This window comes from Acromyrmex echinatior, chromosome 1 (assembly GCF_024713525.1).
Source record: "Acromyrmex echinatior isolate Ae372 chromosome 1, ASM2471352v2, whole genome shotgun sequence".
Taxonomy (NCBI): Eukaryota; Metazoa; Arthropoda; class Insecta; order Hymenoptera; family Formicidae; genus Acromyrmex; species Acromyrmex echinatior.
The window spans coordinates 13408214-13433285 of record NC_141852.1 but is presented as its reverse complement, the minus strand read 5'-3'; the positions used below and the strand labels follow the sequence as shown (position 1 = coordinate 13433285).

General features: G+C 34.3%; 1 protein-coding gene and 2 long non-coding RNA genes across 3 annotated transcripts in view; 1 reads left to right on the top strand and 2 right to left on the bottom strand.

Moving 5' to 3' along the window:
• Positions 1-20070, bottom strand: part of LOC147910987 (uncharacterized) — a 40278-nt gene extending 20208 nt beyond the window's left edge. Inside the window, exon 1 of the long non-coding RNA XR_015548498.1 lies at positions 16300-20070. This is a non-coding gene — a long non-coding RNA (uncharacterized LOC147910987). The remainder of the gene's footprint in view (positions 1-16299) is intronic.
• Positions 1-25072, top strand: part of LOC147910986 (uncharacterized) — a 486594-nt gene that overhangs the window by 343034 nt on the left and 118488 nt on the right. The gene's annotated exons all lie outside the window — the stretch shown is intronic.
• LOC105146913 (uncharacterized) overlaps positions 1-25072 on the bottom strand; it is a 318339-nt gene that overhangs the window by 255632 nt on the left and 37635 nt on the right. The gene's annotated exons all lie outside the window — the stretch shown is intronic.

Below are 25072 nucleotides of genomic sequence, written 5' to 3'. Positions count from 1 at the left end.
TAATTTTTTATTTAATACTTTTCTCCAAAATCAAAAATATCACTTTTTTAATTTGTATAACTGTTGGCCTTCTATATTGCAATACAAATATATTTTGTCTGTTTCAGAAAGAAGTTTTTTTCTATAAAGAAGCAAATTGGGGAATATTTTTATTTCTTTATTTACTTTCGAAAAGAGAGGAAAAAAAGGCAGAATTAACGATATGCTGTTTCACTTAATTTGAAGTTCTGTTGTTCCGATCAATACAGTGCATCAGACACTACTGCCAATTATCCATTAGCAAAATACATGTACATACAACTCTCTACGTAGAATCGTTTCAAAACGAGCTTTACCACCGAAAAATACGCGGGCTCGATTTGAATACGGAAAAAATAAACTTTATTATTATTTTTTTCCCTCCCAGAGGAATCGCGCGCAAATTGGTTTCGCATTCTCGGTTGCAGTTATAGCGAATGGTATTTCGAAATAGAATAAATCACGAACGAACGCGCAATCATTCGGCACGTGAAATCGCGGTATCAAAAATTGACAAAATGAAAGGAACGAAAGCCAAAGGAAAACAACAAGATCATGTTGTTTGCTACATCTAGTCAAACATATACACATGTCTAATTTTTCATCGCTCATTTCTCTCTCTTTGTTTTTCATTCCCTCCCTCCCCCTCACTCATTCTCTCTCTCTCTCTCTCTCTTTCAGACTGACTTCATTTATAAAAATAAACAGCCGTCGTTTTCACGCCGGGGAAAACGAGAATTTCTCATTACCGGGAATTCCGTCCTAGTCTCCGCGGCGCGTAATTACTCGCGACCCAACGATTTTCTCCGTCCATTTTTCCTCGCCGACTGGCACCTCCGGCAAGCGGGCATTGACAGTCTTTATTATTTCGCCTGTATGGAGAGAGTCGCAAGAGAGTCGAAAATCGCACGTTCCCGATTGCGTAAATCTCCTCAAGAGCGAGAAGATTTGATTTGTCTTCGAGTTATTTTCGCGACTTTTCGTTGCCATCGACGATCTTCTCTCACTTTTCTGTCGTTCGACTTGTCTACTCACGTTCTGTTTACACGGATCGGCTCTTCTGCGACCGAGCCTCGGCGCTTTCATCAAATTGCAGGTGTCTCTACCCATGACTCGATCCTTTTTCCGATCCTCGAGAGGAAGGAGATATTCGTGTCTCGCTTAGAATATTGTTATTCGTTTGGAATCCATCAACGAATGGCTTCTGCGGTCTCTGCTGTCTTCCGGACAGTTTATTTTTTTATAGTAGTTTGATATTTTCCTGATGCTTAGTTTTTCGTAGCATTTCGTATTTTCGACAACTACGTTATTTTATTTATTTGTATCTCTCGAATTTCCGAGTACGGTATATTTAGTAAAAATATAATTTATGTGAAATAAAATACGCAACAAAATAATATAAGCAACATGCGTTTGTTTCTAATTAAATTTAAAAAATATAACTTGTCATATTTATATATAATATATATAAATTCTTTCCACTAATTTTATTTACTTGCAATTATTTATATACATCATTAATTCGTCAACACAAACGTCAGCTTGATTATTGTAATTTATCGAAAACATGTCGCACATTTTTATCCAGGACTGCGCAATTAACACAACGCACTCGAGATTAATCAACACAAGTGTCAATCAACTCGGCAGTCGACGTCATCGCGTCTCCGATTGCTGGCGCGGTAACCACGCGTTGCCAAAGGGCACGTTAAAAAAATGTACAGCGCGATGCCAGTAAAAATTAATCCAATCGTGTGGACGTCGCAACGCAGCGCAGCTTTCGATCGTGAACCGCATCCATTCATCGTATTCCGCTTCAGAATCCGTTTGTCGCGGACGAGTCAATTCGATCCCAATTAAGATCCCAATTGATGGTCTGGCACAAGCGACGTCTCATAATTAGAGGACAAGTCTTTCTCTCGTGGCTTTGTCAGAAACACGTGTTCGTCACGATGTCGCATAAGCGATGGCGAATCTTGTTAAAAGGAACCAAACGTACTCGTCGCCACAACGATCAAGAGCACGTCTATCTCATTGCACATTGGCCAGTTATCTGTTAATTAATGCACGAAAGCACATCAGGTATCGCGAATATCACTGAGAATCGATATAACCGCATTGGTATCTGACGGTTTCAATCTGCCGCGTGAGACGATACGATCTTGCCGTTGAAGATGTCAGTGTGCATAATCGCTTGACGAGATCACCTGGTTGTATTCAAAAGGATTCGTATATATATTATTGACCAAAAGTTTAGGACTATTAATTGAAAGTGTCTGCTATATGAAATAAAATCAAACTTACACATATATTAGAATTTATGAACGTTTTAGCTGTACAATATCAGTTAAAGTATCAGCTAAAATATTAGAAAAAGCCAATACTAACATCAATTGTAACAATTTTTTATCATAACTCCTTGAAACTGCAAAAAACGAAATAATAAATAATTTGGCTCATAATAGCTTTGTAGTAGTCGATTCAAATGAACTTTTGCACGATATATATATATATATATATATATATATATATATATATATTAGGTGTTGGAATTAATTCGTAGCGTTTTACAAGTGATGGGAAGTACTTTCATTAATGTATTTTTTAATGCTCATGTGAAATAAATAACATTCTTTCATTAAAAAACGCTACGAATTAATTCCAACACCTAATATATTTGAGCTAGTTTTATTAGTATACAGGGTGTTTTAAAAGTAACGCAATAAATCTTTCGCACAGGGGTAGAATGGACTAAACTGAAAAGAAAAGTTTTGTATCATTTTGAAATTTTTGCAAAAAAATTTTGAAAAAATTCTTAGAGCTTTATAAGAAGAAAATAAACAATTTTTGTCTCAATTTTCAAATTTTATATTATGGTCTCAAACTTTCGATCGACAATGTACATGTATTATATACGTTACATTACAATTAAAATATAGATTTTTTATAGCTGCTCCGGCGCTTGTTATTGGCTGCACAAAGCGATAATGAAAATTGGAAGGAGATGGAAATTGGAATAAATGAAAATAAAACCATATGATATACATCATTTGAAAGTTTATAAGTGACGATAAAGTGTAACCCGAGTATCACAATATCAACTTTAAACTATATCTCTTCAGCAAAAGTTTCAGCAAAAGACGGCTCATGTTTTTGTGTATTTCATACACACAAATTTTCATCTTTTTCTGCACCTAAAGAGTGAGATGATATCTTGTTCTTGTCTCGAGCTATCGATCGTCGAAAACGTCACAGAATATAATAATAAGATCTGTACGTATATACTATTTTCTTTCTTTTGCTTTCAAAGAACAAGGCGATATTAACTCTTCTAGCTCCGAGCTATCGATACGCTACGAGGGCATAGTTTAATAATATACCTCTTACAGTCGCAGGATCTGATACCATTCTCTTTCTTCTACATATGATATCGGCTGATCTCGCTTCAACACGTTAAGAACGTATCATGCAGTCTAACGCAGCATGTTCTTCTTACAACTGTAGATACACGATTACAGTCGTCCGGATTCTCGAAATATTGTGCAGTCGCGATTAAAGCGTGAAATCACGCGAGCAGAGGAAAGAGAGGCATGCGTGAAGCGTGATACTATCTAATATGACTTCCTCGCAAAATTCCAAGACACTTCACGGGAAGATCTCGGCAGCTTCCGTAACGCAAACCTTATCCGTGTGTAGAGAGATGATGGGGTGAGAACGGTGTTCGCGAAACTCCCTTTGAACTTCCGCGGCAGACCTCTTCACGCGCGCGACGAATAAGTTGAAATATAAGCGCGTGGTATACAGCTTGAGCTTTGTAATGCGAAATCCCTTTTGGCCTGAGACCTTTTCGATCTGACTTTCCGACCTCGCGCCAGCTAACGTTCAAAGAAGTAATTTTCTCTCGTGGCGTTCTACGGAAAGAGGGCGATTCCCTGATGACTCATCGTTTTACCGCGGGTCCATCGAATTTTAGCAATATCCGGCGGCCTGGTATATGACGTTAATTAGAGGGACACATGCATAGATAGTACTAGTTCGTTTAATTAAATTCCACTTGGAATTCCACGCCTCCATTATGTACGCAGACTACAATGCATATTCAGAAGTACATTTCCATAAGTATAGCTCCATTAAGGACTATCAAAGCCCGTCAGAGAAGATGAGGACAAGGTACTCTATATTTACACCATATCTTTTATATTAATTATGTCATATTAAGGTTTAGGTTTGTAAGTAATAAGCAGTACGTGTCTTCATCTCTTGAGGAACTATTCATTCCCAATCAACAAAGAAAAAATTTTTTTAAATGTTTTTAAAAATATTTTTAGCAATAAGACAAAATAATCTTTAAAAAATGTAAAATTAATGAGATAGTTTTTAGCTTTGCTTTGTTAAAAAATATTTATTTTAACATTATAAAAACATTGTTTAATTTAACAAAACATTTTAATATTAAATAAACATTTATTTTAAATTTTAAAGGATAATTTAATATTTAAGGACCGAAAACTATAAAAATACTACCTTTATTTTCATCTTAACGCTCAATTTTGAGAACTTATCTTCAAGGAATCATAAACATGCATGGGTGAGAAAGTTTCTTAATGCTTTTTGTTCAGCTTTTTGTTAGCCACATATTGCTTATTAAATAATTAATGTAAAATCAATATTAAATTAATGTTGAATAAATATTTCTGTAAGTCATAGTAATAATAATAATATTCTACAGGCTCTATGAATAAATCAATAAAGGAAATAGCAATCAATTAACGATAATAGCCGATAAGAGCCTATATATTTATTGGTGCGTGAATATATATACTCGTACATTCAAAAATTACAGATCTAGTTATCAGATTTTAGTTAATTTATAATTTGCATTGAAGAAGACCAAAAGCCATGATCGAAACGTCTGCATTATATAATTTTTAAATGTATATAATAAAATATTATATATATTTACGCACCAATAACTACATAGACTCTTATTGGCTATTCTCATTATCATCCCTTTATTGATTTTTTCAAATTATTACTGCAAATGAGTAATCAATATATGTAAAATAAGTATTTAATAAACATTAAATTAATATTTAAAAAATGTTAAATTAATATTTAATAAATGTTATTTTTACAACAAATTGAATATATATTAATGAAATAATTAATGAAAAATAAATATTGAAAAGAGAGCACTTTAAAAATTGTGCACTTATTATTCTCTGGATTTTTTATGTTACGCTTTCTATAATAAGCTATTAGTTAACATTCATACTAGATAAGTCAGAATTATAAATCATAAATCTTACTTGCACAATAGATGTATTAATCTGTAAGAAATGAATCAATCATAATTGATTATTTTCCTTACATTCGATTGTAATTAATTAACCAATACTGTCTTACGGCTTAAAGCTTACTACACCTATTATGTTTTGGGATTTATGGCTCTACAAAGTCTACAGTAAATTCGGAGAGTTTTTTTTTATTCCGATTGCATTCGTTAGATCACGAAAAACTTTTTACACCGAGCTTAATGAGTTTTTAGGGTATCTACAGGTTGCAAGACACGAGAGATGCTTTTCTTGACTCGCTTAAATTATCGTATACATAATATTAAATTCTAACAGCATATTCGTGGCGTAAGCATGCAATACCAGAGCGCTTAACGATAAGAACAGACGCATGGAATTATTACGCTCCGAATCACTCTTGCTCTCTCTCTCTCTCTCTCTCTCTCTCTCTCTCTCTCTCTCTCTCTCTCTCTCTCTCTCCCCTCTCCTTCTCCCTCTCCCCCCCTTTCTCTGTCTTCCTTCGCTCTCTCTGTCTCTTTTCCGTGGAAATAGACCGTCCGCAAGAAATGCCATCTTCAAAGCGATTCATAGGTCCCTTTAAATACGCGCACGTTTTAGATGAGATGCAACGCGCGATCCCTTAATATGCATCCTGCATCTGGTGCATCCGCACAAGTGCGACGTAAGAATTTGTTTGCATAAGGCGACAAAATTTGCTTTCCCGTACATTACCGTTTAATTCCCGCTACAACGTACTAAGATCGCGGGCGCGAAGAGCATTTCATGCTCGTCCAATTCCCCTTTGAAGTTTCACATTTGAATATTACGCAAATATCGTTCAGAATGAAAATTTTCGTCAATCCTCACTCTCGTCGTGATACATCAAGTGTTTAAATAATACGCATTACGTGATATCTCATGAATAATAATTATTAATGATAATTTTAAAGATTATGCAACATAGCAAGAACTCTTGAAGTGCTCTGATCTCCGCTGAGTTGCCATGAAACTTTGCTTGCTGTGCTAGGAAAGTAAACGGAATTATCGCAGCTGTTGCACGTCTTCTCGATATATTATATATATATATATATATATATATATATATATAATATATATATATAATATATATATATATACATATATATATATGTGTGCGTATGCGCGCGCGTATGTGTGTCTAAAAAGGACATATATATTAAATGTTTTCAACAAAGTTTCCATCGCGTGGCAGCTTTCCAATAACGCATTTCCTTCGACGAACCAGGCGAAATACAATTGCGCTCTGCAAATACGATGGATAAAAAATTTCTTCCGCCGTTTGTGATTTCCGATCTCGTGCAGCACACGCACCTCGTTGTCAATAAACGGTGGCGCGCGTTCAACGTTTTCTGCGTTAAATAATAGAACTGCACATGCGATATACGCTGTTATAAAATAAGAAATATTTATGACATCCCCTTTAATATCCTCTCAATAATTTTAGATTAGAATTTTGTATCATTCACTGTTAGATATCAGAGGAGCAATAATTTAATTTCTTGAATTAAATAACATTTCATTATTTTTAAGTTTTATATGTGTTAAAATATAAATCAATTTCTATGGTTGAATTGCTTACAATGAGTTTCAAAATAGACAGTGTTTATATTGACATATGCACTTAGTAAATAATAATAAAATAAAATGCACTTAATAAATAATGAAGAAACTAAATTTGAATCAAATTTAGTCTCTTCAAATACATTGTTTAATTCCTCCATTGTTTTAGTTACATTAATCTTTACAGAAAAACCACTGTACTGGCGAAAAAGTGCCATATTTTGAGACAAAGATATAATAAAATAATGAATTATAACAATTCTTATTTAAGGAAAGCTATAAGAATTTGAAAATAAATCCTCTAAAAATTAATAATATATTGAATAGAAAGAGTGACGACCTATAGGAATGATTAAAAATAATTTAAACTGGGTATAATTTGACATTATGAATTTAATATTGCTTAATAATGCAAAAAGGAAAATCCTCTATCGAGAGACTCGTTATTTTTATGACATTCTCTCTGAGATATCCTTTTAATAATTTTATATTAAAGTTTTTCATACATAGTTATTGTTCTCGTGACTGATTTCTCGTTTTCTGCGAAAAATAATAAAAACGTTATCAAAATCTGTATTACTCTCCACGGAAATTTAGGATCCCACGACTCATTAACGGCTCTATTGCGTATTCGAAGAGGCGTGTAAAGACGAGACGTGGCGATGTGGACCGCGTTCTCGCTTAATTAACTACTCAAATTTAATAACTCTAATCGGCGCGCGCTTCATCTGCAATTTAAATAGCACTTCCTACTGTTGCAATTCAGTCACACAAATATTTGCGCGACGGTTAGCGAAGAGTTGACTGCCCGCGAGGTAAGAGGCCTTCACTATAGTTCTTCCAAATAACTTTCTATCTTTTTGCGAACCATTTAATACAACGGCTCTGTCATTATCAATTTTTTTCTCTTTTTTTCATGGTAAATTTGCAAGAGGTTTTCTCTTGTCGGAAAACACCCGGCTAAATAATTTTTAATCCGTTAAATAATATAGAAAAGAAAGATTAACGAAGATCCTAACGAGGTTTTGGAATCTCCCGTAACGAATCGCCGTTTGTTTGCCATGATGGCTGCTATGTGAGAGATGTATCATTCTCAAAATAAGCTTTTGGGACAACAATAGTGCCCAAGTACTAATGACTAAGGAGAGTCGGTAGTATTCCACTCTGGTACTCGTATTTAACTTGCACGATAATAATATGGATGGTAAATTATAACTAAAAGAGAGAGAGAGAGAGAGGGAGAGAGAGAGAGAGAGAGAGAGAGAGAGAGAGAGAGAGAGAATATTGAATTTTTAGTAATATTGACACGAATATGTGCAAAATGTGGTAAAATAATATCCGTACAATAAGGTATGATCGTATGATCTACTCGCTGTTTGTAGGTAGTTACATGATGAATTCAACAAACAACACTAGTATATCTTACAGACTGTCCATGAGACTTGTTTGCATCAGTTAATTGCTCAGTTTGTGTATTCTGTTGTTATCAGTAAAGGTAATCAAATGTAGAATGTCAAGATCATGTTCTAACATTTTGAAGTTTATGTATATTATCAAAAGTGTAACATATTTTCTATAAACCTGTAATTACCAAGTGATCGTTATTAATTTTCGCAGTTCATGTTATTGTAGCTCTTTATTTATACTTTATTTAGCTTATATTTATAATATTTAGTTTATATTTTTATCAGAACAAAATTTGTTCATAATCAAAGGAAAGAAACTTTTTATAAGATAGAACCAATACATATCACCAATCAAGGCACTGAATATATATTACGAACTGATATTTCTTTTTATATATGTATATTTTAATGTCCGTTTTGAATCAATGCATTTAAAGTACCTTTATCGGAATTGAACAAGTTTGCGCGATTTAACTGAAGAGGAAATAAACAAGGAGATTATTTCTTTTAATATTTTTATAACTCCTATAATTCATTTTGAAGATTTAATGTAATTTATTCGGATTTTATTATTTTTAGAAATATTAGAATAGTTCAATGGATTTCGCAATTAATGGAGTTTATGATAAAAAGAGAAAGGATTGATATTAAATTGCAATTTAATTTAATTTTGTTTGATTTGAGATCTGATTCTTTTATTATTCATTGATTATCCATCCTTTCTGGGCATAGATTACTAATTAGAGATTCTCTTAATTAGAGATCCTCCCAAATAAAATTTGTTAAAGCTACATTTTTTGAAAATTTATTGAAGCTATAAAATTTATCGAAGTTGTCGCCACACTCTTCGTCAGCAACAACTAAGTTTCAAAAACCATCGCCATGCTTTTTATCAGTGACAGGTTTAAGAGTTAATTAATCTTATTTGGGATTAAAATTTTGGATAATAATTGGAAAAAGTAGAAAATAGAATTAAAAATCAAATCAACATCGTGATATTTTATTTAATAATATAATAAAATTACTTTTACTGCAGAAATAAGCAGAAATGATACATTGAAAATAAGACTGTTTAATTAATCAATGATTTTTCACTGATTTTGAAGTTATATATCTAATGATTTATATCTATTAAACTGACTGTTATAGACAAAATCTGACTGAAAAACTAGCTAAGTGAAATGAGTTGTTTGATTTTAAGATAGAGGTGACAAAAACGACTTATTTTAAATTAAATTAAAGCTGACAAAAAGAACTGACACGAGACTATATATTCGATCTTTAATATACAGAAGTGGCAACAATCTCTCGCTGTAGGTTCTTCACCATTTCCTCAAAAATGTTTAAAAAAAGAGATAAGGAAAGATTCTTACCCATACGAAATCAAATCTAAAATCAATGTTATGATGGTTCATGAAAAAAAAATCCATAAATAAGTTGGACCATAAATCTAACTTACAAAACTGAACTTTTGAGACAATTTCTGCGTATCCTTTGTTGGAGTTCAAATAGAAATCGTCCGCGCACGTTGTAAATGCGAATTGTAAATCAAATACAACTGAATCTGTTTTCGCCATTCACGAATTTCGTACTCGATCCCCGACCGCTTTTCATCGAGATAATTGAAATCTGTTGCGTGAGGAAAGTCAACGTCGGCAGGCAGACTCTGGTAATTTGCGGGAATCCCGCGAGAGTCAGATATCCCGACTAAAGGGGATAAATCGGTCGGAGTGTGCGCGGAGGGGAAGGGTTGAATTGAGAGAGCGTAACGAATCCTGAGGATTCATCTCGAACGCGACAGTCGAGACAACCCCTTTTGGTTTAGGTGATCATTCAAAACCATTATCGTCCGTGAGACGTGAGGACAGGAAACAGCGGAACATTCGTCAGGATGTACTTGTTGCGCGATTCAGAAAAAACAAGGCAATAATTCTTTTTTTGCACTAATACACAGAGGTATAAAATAAAATATCTAATTTAAAGAGTGAAATAAAAAATATGAATATAAAATCCGTAAACGATATTCGCGAGTCTAGTGAACTCGCACATTTTCTTCAGCTACGTTGTGAGAAATTGTTTTATAATTTTTAGTTTAGTACATAAGCTTGTTACTCGGATTTTGATCCTTAAAATTAAAAAAATTGTTTAATTATTATTAACTTTAAGCAAAGATATATTAATTTAAAGTATATTTATTTTGGACTCGCGAATATCTGCAGTTAATTTCAGAGCATATAGTGATTAAAATTAAAGAAGACAATCTTACGTCGTGAAGAGACGTTACGCGTGAATGTCGAGTTATTTTTTGAACCTAAAAGAGCGTATAAATTTGTGTGAAGGAACAACTGACTGTCTCGAATAGCGAAAAGTGTTTTGGTTCAATAATGCATTAAATTATTTTCATAGGGAACGCAAAGTGCGTAAAGAAGGAATTCAAATTAGTAGCAGTCAAAGAGTTTAATTTCCGTCTGAGAGCGAGTCGATTCTGCTTGGCATTATGCAAGAAAATACTAATTAAATATCAGACTCGTAAATAAAGCTACGTTATATCTGGCTGTCGCTGAAATTTCACTGAATATCTAGTCGCATGGTTTACAGATGTTGCACGGTTATCACACGTTACGTCGCACATAAATTTTATCTCAACAATGTCTGCGTTCCACTGAAAAATAAAGACGCACGCATTAACATGGCGTCAGTCAAAAGACGAGAAAACGAAATTTCGCGGAAGGGAACTAATAATCTGGCAAGGTTCGATCAATTTATTACGAACGTCTGTGAATGGAATGACGGAGATCTAGATTTGAATTCCAACTGAGGTGATACTTTTAGGCAATATAAATTTTAGTGTTTTAATCCTTTGAGAACAGGAACTTTCTAACTTATGGAGGATATTCGTTTTGTAAAGTTTCCGGAGTCATTGAATTTGATTTTCTGGTCTCAAAATTCTAAAATTCAAATTTTATAAAAATAATCTGATTATCGTGAAAATCAGTTTCTTGGTATTTGAGTTTAAATATACCTTGAAAATTTCGAATTTCAAAATGAATAATAATCTCGTAACAGGATCTAGTGTTCATCATAAAGTTTATATCAGAGTTTGAAAGTCAGTAAACTGTTTATACACCACTGATAAGCTTCAAATAAAACGATAAAACTGGAAACTTGATGTTACTTTGCAATTAAAAACTCTAAACCCGAGTTTTATGATAATCAAATTATTTTTATAAATTTTGTCGCCATATTGTGTCTACTATTTTTAATTTTTTAATTTTGACTTTATATTTGAATAAAGTACTATATATTAAACTACTTCCATAGGTCAAATAAAAATTGAACGAGCAGTGCACTGTATAAAATAACAGAGTAATCTCAAACGGGGTCACTCTCTTTTATTTTATAAACTGTTCAGTTTTTATTCAGTCCACAAAGAGTAAAGAGAGAGTTAAAGATTAGATCAGTAATATTAAATTACTTATCAATTTGTGATATTACGTACTAACTTCAATTTAGGACTGTATTTCAAAATCAACAAATAATATCGGTGACATCGATATTATTTGTCGTGCAGTTTGTATGTAGCTATTAGAAATTGTAAAAATTCAACAAGGAAATATTATTTGACACCCGTTTTGATCAAACTTGGTCTTCTTTGTTTATTTATTGTGAACTTCTCTTACTTTGCCTATACTATATGACATTCAGACCTTATAGTCATCTGTAGTCGTGAATGTCGTATTTTTTGTGAGTATCACATAATAAAAAAGGTATTACAAAATAAAAAAGATGTAACACTTGAATCTTTACATTTTTCTGCGTCGTGGCAAGTGGCAATGAAGTTACGTATATTGAAAGAATGTTCTTTGTGTGTCTATTCTACAACAAGCAATAAAAATCTCACGGTTGACTTGCGTTTGTATGAGATAAATAGTTTTATCTTATCGCGACCGCCAAGAGGTAAATAAATCTTCCAAATGTTTTATTAGTATATCTAATTTAAGTGTATTTAATTTAAATAAAATGTGTTCTCTGAAACACAAATTTTTTATTCCTGTGTTTGAATTCTATGCGTTCTTTATTATAAATTGTAATAAATACAGTAGTTAGTAAAAAAATTACGTGAATTTATTTCTACATAATTTAATGATATTGTCTACATAATTTAATGGCATTATAGATTTAAACACGATTTTTACACGTTATGATATTATATTAGAAATATTTTTATAGAAAAATAAGCTCGTTTAAATGCAACGCAATAAATTAAAATGTCAAGGCTTTTCATAAACGAGCAATTGTAGTTAATTAATAATAAAATTCGTCTTTAATTACATATACGTATAACGTTATAAATTTTATATATATAACGGAAATATTTTATTAATCAAAATTTTCATAAAGTTTCACATATTGTTATATAATAAGAAAAATATGATATTTTCAACTCAATTTTTCAATTTGTAATAGACAAATTGATTGACAATATATCGCACAGATGTAACGTTTTGATTAAAATCAAAACTTGCAATGACCCAATTAATTAAGTATTAATAATATATTTTTATATAATAATTGTTTTTTATTAATTTAAATTTTGATAAAAAATTGAAAACATCTGTTTTTGCGATAATTTCTTTTTGTTATACTTTTTGCAATTAAATTTTATCACAATAAATCTATTCTTGTTGCTTGCACTTTTTGTATTCAGCTTTTTCGCTTTTTCTCTTTTAAATGTCCAAATACATATTTATCTTATTTTTAATGCAAAAGTTTTTTTTGGGGATTTCAAATAACACGAACCGACATAATTAATAAGCATAGGTTGTGTGTTGTTGAATATTAACCAAAAATGACATCAATTTTTACTAGAAAATAAAATATGATAAAAAATTCAAATCGCGTATTTTTTCACTGTACATCTACATGTGTAAGTTACTTTGGTAAAAATATTTTAGAAAAAATAAAATAATAGATGACGTGTATATGAAAAATTATAAAATATTATATAAAATAACGTTTTTTGTCCTTTTAATTGTTTTCTAAATTATTTATAAATTCATTCGACAGCTCATTTTCCTCTATATTAATGATACAGAATAGACGTTGTAACGCGATGTAGTCGTCTGGACTTGCAGCCGTTGATCGTCCAGTCGATTATCAAAGACAAGTTAACTCGTTATCGGCGACTATAAGATGCTAATTTAGGACACGACAAGAAATAGGAAAACATGCCAAAACCCTCATCATCGTCGAAGGTGTAGATCGAAGGCGCGACGAGAAGATCAGGGCAAAGAGGTCTCGCTCGCTTCTGGAGACGAAAAGAGGGAAGCGACAGGACGAGGGGAAAAAGAGGTGAGACGCGACAGGATGGAATCGTTGATTTATGCGCCCGATAAGAAGACGCAGAACAGTATCCGGCCGCCAAAGTCCGCGTCATCTATCTTCGTTGTTCACAACGTGGCGCGGCCGTTCTGCGAAGTGCGAGATGGTGCCCGAACTTCCGGCGCGCACGGGCTGAAGAATTTCCCGTGGGATATTTCGTAATTTAACGGGTGAAAGGGTGACTCCCCTGTCCTACTTCCCTCCCATCTTCCTGCCACTGAAAGAGAGCATCCGAGCGACGCGCCGCGTCACTTCGATGCTCCGCATGGCATTCTCAGTGCGTCACATTGAATCGAGAGTTTCCAGAATATTCGGAATGTTGTCTTTTCTGTGATATAAGAATATCAGTAACGGGATTCTTTAATGTTTTATCGACGATTGTCGCTATCATTAACTAGCGACAGCCAAAAGTAAGGATGATCCTGGAAAAAAGTACGACTCTCATTGGCTGTCGCTAATTAACGATAGCAACAATCACTGTTAAACGTTTGAGAATCCCGTTACAGTTATAACATTCCCGTAGTGCAGTCGACATCGGATGCGAGACGCTTTTAATAAATTGAGTACCCCGCTAAAGTAGATTTTACATGGAAGTTCCCGCGAGACCAAGGCAATTTTAATAATGAATAATCCTCGACGTGATTAGATTACTATTTAATTTTTACGAAGGGGAAAGCCAGACGCATACGAATTTGTCGTCCTCTTGACTGCGATGCGACAATACGATAAACCAAGCGCGGCGCGGTGTTCCCTTGAAATTCCTGGCATGTCACTTTTTCTTTACTCTCTTTTTTTTGCATAGTTCTGACTTATCGACGCAGGTGCACTGTTTGTAATCCCGAATATAGACTTTGTATTCGCAAGCTGTTTAAGCGCCACGCCGTCCACCGGCGAAGGAACGAATTTAATTAAAAGCCCATGCGCAGACTTCAACCCCCGGCGAAAGCGCACCTTGAGGGATGAAAGGCTCTTACTTCATTAATGACGGACCTCCTCTTTACGTCCAGAGGTCGTCATTTAGTCGCCTGAAAGCGTAGAACCGGTTTCTCATTCTGTTTTCTCATTTTGCCGCGTCTCCAGCGGCCAACATTGTTTTTGTGAAAGGTGCCGCGCTTGACTCTTCAGGGGTCGTGCAAAATTCTATGCAAATAACGGCTCGCCAGGCTCGCGATTGCAATGCAATACTCCACGAATTTATGAAATACTATGATATCTTGCTATAATAAAGACGAGAGGCACTCGCCGGTTTTGCCACTATGTCGATAATTCAGTTAGTTCTTGTTGCCATGATACACGACTATATATATATATATATATATTAGTATTTCAAAATACGTACTAAAAGAAAAGTATTCAATATTTGTGATTATAATTGCATGAAATATTTTTGATTAGAGACTCTATTTTAATATAAAATATATTATTGCTACAATATTAGTATAATAATAATTATTATATACATGTGTAATAATTATCATTACCAACATAGTAAAATAGTTGACACCAAAAACGACTATGAACTACAGTCATTTTTATTCTTAAGATCATTTTGAAACGAAAATCTTGATACCAAAATGTCGAAGCTATAATAATCTTTCAATATAATGAATATCAATAATGGAAAAAATCAATAATTTTATCTTCACATACATAGTCTTTATATCGATATTAACGTGACGCGACAATTAGCTTTCGTTTTTATCATTTTAACATTGTACACTGAAAAAAATTTAGTAAATTTTAATAAATATTTGTTTCAATAGTACTAACGAAATATTTACTAAATGTAAACATATATTTATTTAAGCATAATTTTTTATTTTGAGTAAATATTTATTTACTATAAGTAAATATTTCGCGTAAATATTTAGAGTACTATTGAAACAAATATTTATTAAAATTCAACATTCTTTTTAGTGTATCATACTTAAATGCACAAATTTTTGGGCAGTATGATTCAATAACTTTAAATACTTATAATTCAAAATCTAATAGCCTCAATATTTTGATATTAGAATTTTCATCTTAAAACGATCTCAAGAATCTCTTTAAGTTGTTACAGTCTTACAGAACATCCTGCATATATGTTTGATAGAACTATAAATATCATTATTATTACTGATATTACTAACAGTGGTACTAACTAAAAATGGAATTCTTAATAATAATAGCTCTCATAACTATTTTATCACATGCAATTATAGTCATAAATACCACTTTTCTCTCAGTTTGGAAGAATATGAATTATGCAACAGTAGAGAAGATGAGAAACAAAATTCGTTTACGTAAATTTTAATTTGCTGCAATTATTTCTCTCCACAAAATCGTAAGTAACTTAAAATTAGTGGTTATCTTGGCATTTCAGACGGCAGGAAATTGACTTCAGATAAATCAAAGAGAACCTTTATTGCTAAAATTAAGATCGAAGAAGATCGTTATCATCGTTCCGTAATTTTTATTAATGAAAATTAGCTGTCTTCGTTATCGAGGATCTACGCTGCAAGACTTATAGTTCATAAATCAGACACCCTATTCCCGTCGTTACACTGAAATTACTTACTACCTTCTAACCGCATGTGTCTTCCATATAAAAAACCAACCTCTCGATCACTATCAACTCTAATTTCCATTGGCCGATCCAGACTCCTTCAAAGACCCAGGTCAAAGGACGACGTTGGTCGTGCAATTAACGGCGCGCAACTAACGGCTCTCTTAATCCTGGGACTCCCTGTGCGCAAGGAGAGTGGACCTTCATTCGTCTTTAAATCAGTTCCAGGGCGTTCGCGGAAGCGTGCGAATGACAGGCACAGCAGTTCGCCGAGCAAGCACAACTTTTTAGCCACCGCCATCGCCTCCGTCGTCGTCGTCGTCGTCGTCGTGGTCGTCCGCCCCGCTTCATCACCGACGACGACGGCCCAGCTCGATCTTCACTGTTGGCTTACTAGTTTCCGCTCCACCTTTTTCTCTCTTTTACATCCCCAAGCCTTCTACGTACGCTCTCTTTCTATCTATTTTTACGTCTCATTTTCCAAAGACGCACGACCAGAAACGACGTTGGAAAATTTTCTCTAGCTTTCTCTCTCTCTCTCTCTCTCTCTCTCTCTCTCTCTCTCTCTCTCTTTTTCTCTCTTTCTCTAAAAGCGGGAGACCATCTCCTCTCGCTGATGCTCAATGGCTTTCAGCTTTCAAGCCAGCCACTGGACTTCGCTTCTCAAGCTCACACAGATTTTCGGATGACAGGAGGAAGGGAAAGGAAGCAGAGCCAGGTAGGTGAGACTTCACTCTGGTAACTGAAGGCTCGGGAAACACGATGATGTCAAGACCATAACCTGGGATACGGCGCAGCACGAGGTACCTTACCCCAGCCAGCGGCGACAAGTGAACGCCAAATTGCTCTCGTTACTTTGTATTCGGGCGCGTCATGAATAACGATCCCCGCCATTTCTGCTCCTGCCGCCGACTTTTGCAACGTGCTTCAACTTTACGACGTGGCTTTGATCCCCGAGTCGAGGTTGCACACAACAGAAGAGACCGCCGATGCTGTGCTTTATACCCGCGCCAAAGACATCGTCAGTCTTTTGCGTGCCGTGATCCTTTCGATCAGTTATCGGTTACCATGTGAAAGAAATCGCTGATGGTGCTTCTACTATCGCTTCCGATTTTGCCTGGGATCATTATAATCGGAATCGCAAACGAGATCGAATTAATTCTAATGAATTATATCAACTATTATGTGACTCTCCTGTTTTCTGTATAATTCGAACTATGTAATCTTTCTCGAAATGGAAATTTAGAAATCTCGAGATTCAAGGATGTATTATATATACATTTAAAACAATGAAAAAAATTATGAAAAAGTTACAGATTATTCTAGACATTTATAACAATAATATAAAAAAATTAGTAGCGACTTGAATAACAAATTACTTCAGTAATAAATAGAAGTGTGCTCTAATGTAATTAAAATGGAAAAGTAATTAAGAAATAACGACAAAAACTTTTTTTTTATATAGGTACTTCAAGTATTCTAAATAATTTAGGTACAGTTTCATTGCGATGCAAAAGAATTGAGAAATTCTTTCAATATTACTTAAAATAATTTAATTTTTAATTAGCGTCTCAGACTGATTGTGTTAAAAGTCCGAAAGTTATTAGCGCGTAATTATATCTGAAATAAATTGATTTAATAAAGAATGTATATTATATTATTCGAAACATCTAACTTTGACTGTTAAACACGATGATTTTCTCTATCGTATTTAAATTTTTAATAACAAATTTTTAATAACAAATAAAATAAATAAAAATGTATAAACTATAAAACATATTGTAGATGAAAATATAATGTTGTTCACACAACTATAAAGTATAAACTATAAACTATAAAAATGTGTTGTAAATAGTAGTGCAATATTTTTCACTTTCGTTATACATTACCGCTCAAAAAATATTAGCCTCGTCTTCGCTCTAACAATTCTATTTTTTATTTATAATATATAAAATTATAATATGTTCTCTATTATAAAAAAAAAAAAAATCATGGAAGTATATAGAGATAATTATTATAAAGGGAAATTATAAATTTCTCAAATAGTTAAATATATTTACTTATCAATTAAAAAAAATATCAATTTTAGATTTTGCACTACACTGATAAATATTTAGATATTATGACAACTAACAGTAAAAGAATGGAAATAATTAAACATCAAATTAAAAAAATAAGTTTTAAATTAAGACGTGATTGCACCAACATTTCTTTGACTTTAATCGAGACTTAAAAAACTCTCTCTCTCTCTCTCTCTCTCTCTCTCTCTCTCTCTCTCTCTCCTCTTCTCTCCTCTCCTCTCCTTCCCCCTCCCCCCCCCCTCTAAAACCGAGAGGCAGAGAGGGAGAGAGTTTTAAATCTTGCTTAAAGTAACGTTGGTGCAATTGGGCCTAAGACTACTTAAAGAGCTCATCGGCACAGAGTTTGATTTCTATTATAAAAATTTAAGAAGATTAGGTTTGAAGAGAAGTCTGAGAAAAAAAAGTTCTTTTTTCTAATTTTATTGAAAATATATAATAATAAATTAAAAAATATAATGCATGCAAACTGTATTCATATTTTATTCTTTACATCACGAAATTTCCATGAATGAAGAGTGTGCTGAAACTTTTGAGTGGTAATGTAGTTTATTTAAAGTATAAATATTAACAAATTTTCAATTTATTTTGCAAGAACTATACAGATGATACGTCCTTAATCACGCTGGGAGTAGGTAGATATTCAACTGTAAAATCTGAAATTGCGAATGATAGTCTATCACAAATTGATCTCGTATTCGTTATAGAGTTTGCGGCCGCAACTATGTCCAAATATCTTGAATGTGCCCGTGATATTAATCCAACAGTAATTTACGAAGTGAAGTCATTATTGCGGTGCGCCTCGTGCACACAATCTATGAGGGGTGGAACGAGCGTGCTTTGATAATGCATCTATCTCTAAAGGCAACAGTTGGAACTTCATGTCCGTTTAATCTCGCTATCATACAGAGATTACTACTCGTGCGACCGGTCCACTACTCGATTGCGGGCAACGTCACTCGATGCGTTTCGTCCGGCGGAATTAGATTTATCGTTCTACGCGATATGCATTCGTATGCACTCGTTGCACAAAGGGTGCGGGACACGCGCGTGTGCCTGCATTTCGAAATGACTGGATATTATTGGAGAACTAAACGGAACAACGACTGCATACACATTATTGCTTGACAGGTACCTTTAATCAGTCATTTTCAGTTCTTGTCGCGACATTTGATTTTTATTGCGATTTCTTGCAAATTAAATTTGCAATTTTATGCATGCGATAAATGAAATTCAAAAATTTATAAACGAGTGTATCTATCTTAAAACGAGCATGTGATTTGATGTAACTAAAAACCCAGGGGATATTGCAACATTTTATAGTTCAGCAATGAGAGATGTCTTAAAATTTCGAAGTCTTCTGGAATATCTTCTGGAACTATCAGAAGAACATTTGTATGTTTTCATCTTATATCTCGCTTTATGACATCTTTGAGACATTACCACAGAAAGGTTTATATATAATTGTATATAAAATATGTCCCTATATGTTTTTTTCTTTCCTTAATAGAATTCATATATAGAAATATAATGAGAAGAATAATTTAAAAAACAACTTTTGCATCGTTTCTTTTTACAAAAATCAAAATTATAATTTACAATATTCTATTAGGTGTTGGAATTAATTCGTAGCGTTTTTTAATGAAAGAATGTTATTTATTTCACATGAGCATTAAAAAATACATTAATGAAAGTACTTCCCATCACTTGTAAAACGCTACGAATTAATTCCAACACCTAATATATATAATATATATATACATAATACAATTTTATATATAATTTTATACAATATAATATATATTATATACATATATATATTATATATATAATATATTATGTAATATATTATTATATTATATTATATATATATATATATATATTATATTATATTATATATATATATATTATATCATATTATACATATATATCATATATTATGTATATATATATAATTATATATGGATAATTTTTCTCATTTTCTCAAATTTTATTTTTTATTTAAAAAAACATTATTCTTTTAATTATTTTTCCTGTATATAAATAAAAATTTTACAAAAGAAAAAATATATGTAGGTACATGCAATTTTATATATATATATATATATATATATATATATATAATATTCAATCATATATAAACTTTCTTACAGGTTTTAAACATTTTCTTTATTTAAATGAATACTTTTAAAAATATGATTTTATATTTGTAATCAGCAATCCAAAAAACTCCCAAATCTTATATTCAACTATTTGTTAGATTTTATCGTTCTGTTTATAGCTAATAAAAAGATGAAAGTTGAAAGGGTAATAATTGTCCAGTGTCTTTAAAACGAGCTAAAATAAAACCTGAATAAAATACTTTTCATAGTTCTATTTATGTCAAATTTGAAAAAATCGGAGAGTTACATTTGAATAAATTTACTTGGTCACGCGTATGACTACGAAGTCATACTCTTTATTTGTCGAATTGCTTTTCCATAAATTGCCATAACTCGCGCGAATATACAACGAGTCCTGATATCAATAGGAAATCCAATATCAATCGTTTACCGAGCTATTGCTCGGTTTTCAGAACGGCGAAAATAATGATATCGAAATCCACAGCCGATTGGTATGCATGGAGAAGTTAAATCGGGTATCACTATCCTGTTTCTTCTCTCCGCGTACCTCTCTCCGCACCTCTTCCCATTTTCCCTCCCTTTGCTTCGTTTATTTCATCTTACGACAATCGATTTCAATACCGAGTTATCACATATAGTACACTCGTCGATTACTCAAGTGGATCGTCCGGTTATCCGTGCGTTACCGAAATACCACAATCGAGCTGGCACGGATAATGCGTTTAACATCCTCGCGGTATCCCTGAATTCGAACCGCGGCAAATCCATCCGTCGCTTCACCCTGTTGGACAGAAACGTGTGTTACGTGGGAAACATACGCGTGAATAAACACGTGCGCTATTTCGTACCGTTCGATCTCCGATGTCGTAATATTGAGAATGCGACGGGGATAAACATTTATCGATCTAAAGGCCAACGGAACGACCGACGAAGTCTCAACGGAATTCGAGGCAACGGCAACGGCGGAAACCCGTCTAGGGAGCCGTGAGGACAAAACCGCGGCTTCTGGAAATCATCGCTGTGGCGCGTTCACGCTGATAAATCCCACAGCTGCGTGCCCACACACGGACGCCATCCTCCGCTGAGATTTCAACCCTTCGGAGCTGACGTGGGTCTATTGAACCCACTCAATTATATTCCTTCAAAATTGATGGTAGGTCTAGTGGATCTATTATGCAGTGATTGCTTGGATAACAAAGATTTTAATGAATAAAAATAATTTAGTTTTCTATGTGAAGTAATATTGAAATTCATTATTATACTTAAATTTATTATTAGTTTTTAATTCTTGTATCTATTATTGCAATTGCTGTTTTACATAAAAATGTCAACCAATTTAATTTTCTGTATGTTATATCTACGAAAGATTATGTTCAGTTTTTTAGAGAGCCCAAGAAATTGGGTTCCTGATTGAGACATGGCTAGAATTGTAGAATATGAAAAAAAAAAAGATTAAAGAGTTCTATAGGCACAATTGTGTAAAATGAGTTCTCTGAATGCTATCCAAACTATTATGAGTATGTAGGTATACTGTACTATATACCACTGATCCGATTTCTCTGCATTCAGGGCAGTAGGGCATCTCCCCGCAGTAACCAATTGTATCAGAAACATTGAGGTAATATCTGAAATGTATTTGGCACACTTCATTAATCGGACTATGTTCCTGGACGCGATCTGTATCGTTACATCAGAGAAATTTGGATTTGGTTGCGATGACGACGATGCCTCTGAACTGCACTAGAGGGAAGGGGCATTAGAATAAGCGGTGAATATACCAATTGTTACGAGGTTGACCATTGGTACAGGGTTATTCGAAAGCAACTACTGACCGTAATAAGATCTACTGTGAATGATATGGAAAATATTTTAAAAATCAGTCATGTAAATATATTTTGCGTATATGATGATAGTCATGTAATATCTAAGATATGCTTAACATCTTGACATTCATATACCAGAAATTAATGTTTTTTTTTTGTAAAGAACTCCGATGAGGAAAAGAAAGCTGAGGACGAATGAAATCTATACGTTTGCTAGATTTTAATTTATTAATTGAAATTTTTTGTTTAGTACTTTTTAAGCGCTTCTTTATTAATTAATGTATGACACATGACTGTTCATTTGGAGTCCAAACTGAACACAGTCTCTCTCTCTCTCTCTCTCTCTCTCTCTCTCTCTCTCTTATTAAAACAAATTTAGTATTCATTTTTTTAAATATAAATTATATCATTTTGGTTCTTTGGAATTAATTAAGTAACGTTTAGTGCCTTTTAATATATTAATTCTCGACTACAGTAATGAGTCATTTGAACCTAAAGAGAAGGTTTTAAAAAGTTGATACAATGTACAATTGATACTATATGAGGTAAATTGTAGGAAAAAAAACTTTGAATTATTCTCTATCAATCATCATAAGGCAGAGATTTACTTGCATTCTGTACTTTAAACAGGACGCTTTGGAACTTACATGTAGTTTTTACAGTTGTAATTAAAGGTTAAAGGTCTCGCAAACCCTTTGTTAGTAACTGCAGTGTTACAGATTTTGGCGTCAACTCCGAAGGATTAACGACGTATTTTCGACGTATCTTCGGGAAACAATTCCGCCCCGTTAATTCTCTTTTCGCGAAATACAGTCGACGGGAATCTCTCAGTATCAGGATTCCCGGAGTTTGCGATAGTACGGCGTCAGCAAAATCTCGTCGACGAGTTCAGAAAATCGCGAACGACCGCAGCATGTCGTCTAACGTGTTTGCGTACGAAGGGGATTCGTCAGCATCGTTCTACCAGCATACCAGGAACTTTCATACCTTCGTCGGAGGCAGATGTTCCAGCATCACTGTGCGGACGTCTGGGGACATCTCGTCTGCTTCACCTCGACGAAGTTTCGCTCGATTCACGTCTCACCTCCCCCGCGGAAACGACGATATACTGTTGGATCTTGGTTGCTTCATAATTCACGTGCCATCAAGTCAAACGGAAATTTGTCTCTCGTTTCCTTCTCGGAAACGCACAGAGTACTGCACGCTTTTTTTATTCATTCGTGTTTTAGCAGCAACTTGATGCAAATTGATATAGCTGAGGATAGTTGCGAACGGTGTTTCCACTCGAGCGGATACAATTTCGTAATTTTGCAACTAAATGTGCTACTTATTTAACGTATACATTATTAGATATCTCTCTCTCTCTCTCTCTCTCTCTCTCATTTATTTTATAATACAAATATAATAATGTAATCATAGTATTATATATATAATGATGCAACTTTCTAATATAATAATGAGAACATTCACGAAAATTATATCAATATACATTTATATTATGCAAAGTTAGTAATGTGAAAATGAAATGATATGCGAAATGTAACCCATCCAGTTGACAAGCCAATCTCTTTTTGATAGATTATTTCATTATCACATAACATTGCATTTGTGACTTGCCCCTTCTTCTCTTCCCCCCCCCCCTCCCCCCCCCTCTATCTTTCTCTGATATCGATAGCCAGCCATTTATATAGTTGTGCCGAGAATAAGTAGGCTCGCAAATTGTCGAACAAACGACGTACGAATGCGGGAGCAAAAAGCGAGAGCGGGAGGAGAAGAACCATGCGGGAAAGGACAAACACTCATCGCGCGGAGGCTGGGAAAACCAGCTGTAAAAGCGGTAGAAAATAGAGAGCGGCGATTCCATCTCGCGACCATGCGAGAGCGTTCCCCGTCGCTCGCGCTAGAACATCGAAAATTGCCAACGCGTATATAGAACGACGACTATGACGACGACTACGGACGACGGGTCGCCGCCGTTTGTTTTGAAACTCAACATGGACCAGCAGATGGAGAGCGCGCCATCCGATAGAGGCCAATAGAGCGGGAGCGAGTCGTTCGGTCGATTCGGTTGGGCAATGATACGTAAAGGGTCCCGGCGAGTTAACGCGGTCGACCACTGCAGCAGGTATCTGCCATCCGGGAAAAAAAGAAGCGAAAGAAATCGGTGGAGAGCGATAAACGAGAGACGGAACGAGAGAGGCCATAAAAAGCGAAAGAAGAGAGACAGACAGCTTACGAAAGAGGCAGAGGACGGGACGGGGAAATACGTATGCACTGCTATCAGTATGTATATGTGCGCACAAGTGTAGGTGTAAAATAGAGAGCACAGAGGCAGTCATTGTGTAAGCAGAGGCTGATGCAGCAGCGTAATGCACTTAATGTTATCTCCCCTCTCCATGGTCCACAACTACTCGACGACTGTCACTCCATTTTACTCCGTACCTGCACGTTACCGCTTCCTCACAGTCCCGCGGGCTCATCCTCGACCAACCCTTCGGTACGCGCTACCCTTCCATACGCAATATCCATTCCCCACTCGAATCCCATTCGCGGCCGACGGTTATATAAATGACGGGCGCTGTCCCGTTACGTGCCAGACGTGTGCCGATGCACCTACAGCTGCAGTTGCAATTGCAAATGCGAGCGCGATTTTATGCAGACGCGCGAATATCTCGTTTATTGTCGCGATTATGGCGCCACCGATGATATCAGCCTGCGATTGGACATGAAAATTGCGGCAATCCGTTCAGAGGACTGTCAATATATCTACTTGTTTATCAAAAGGAAATGCACTGTTGTTT